Source organism: Galeopterus variegatus, unplaced genomic scaffold (assembly GCF_000696425.1).
Source record: "Galeopterus variegatus unplaced genomic scaffold, G_variegatus-3.0.2 Scaffold7257, whole genome shotgun sequence".
Taxonomy (NCBI): Eukaryota; Metazoa; Chordata; class Mammalia; order Dermoptera; family Cynocephalidae; genus Galeopterus; species Galeopterus variegatus.
The window spans coordinates 95,993-96,721 of record NW_007733368.1 but is presented as its reverse complement, the minus strand read 5'-3'; positions in this window follow the sequence as shown (position 1 = coordinate 96,721).

Sequence of the window (729 nt, the reverse complement as noted above, 5' to 3'; positions counted from 1 at the left end):
GGCCCCTTTCAACAGCAAACCACTTAAAAGTCAACTGTTGTCCAGGAATCCCAGTGATCTGACGAGAGATGTTGGGCTAAACTATCTCTCCAGTATCCTGAAGGATGACCAGACTGAAGCCATCTCCCTGGTAAACCTGAAGAACAGCCAGACTAGAGCCATCTGAAAGACTCTCATTTACTGAGTTTTTAATGAGGGGGCTGAGGGAATAGAATTTGGAAAATGAAAAGCAGGAGGGAGGGGAATGTGCAANTACCAAGCAACGGGTCTTCCCAGGTTCCCAATCAGACTTTCTAGAATTTCCCAAAGATACTAAGACTCAGCCCTTTCAAGATCCCCCCAGCTCCCCCTCGCAAAAAAGAAATTAGAAACAGGACCTGGGAGCCATCCAGACTTTCCTGTCTCCTCCCTAGTAAAAATAGACTTCGACCCAACCAGACACTCTAATTAGCCACAGAACACCAGCCCAGATGCTGAGCATTAACCTCCTGTCTCCCCACAGAAGACCTCACCTGAGTCTCATCAAAGCCTACACTCTTCCCCAAGCTTCACTGTCCAGACATGTTCCAGAACAATCCCTCAGAGCTGTCTTTATGAGATGGGACAAGGCATGGTGGGACTCCAGGTTCAGAAGAGCTGCCTCATCCTCCCTCCTTAGAAGTCTCTAGCTACTGGTCAGAGTCCTCACATCTTACAGGGCTAAGCCCATGTCCCAGTAAGTGTCCCCTA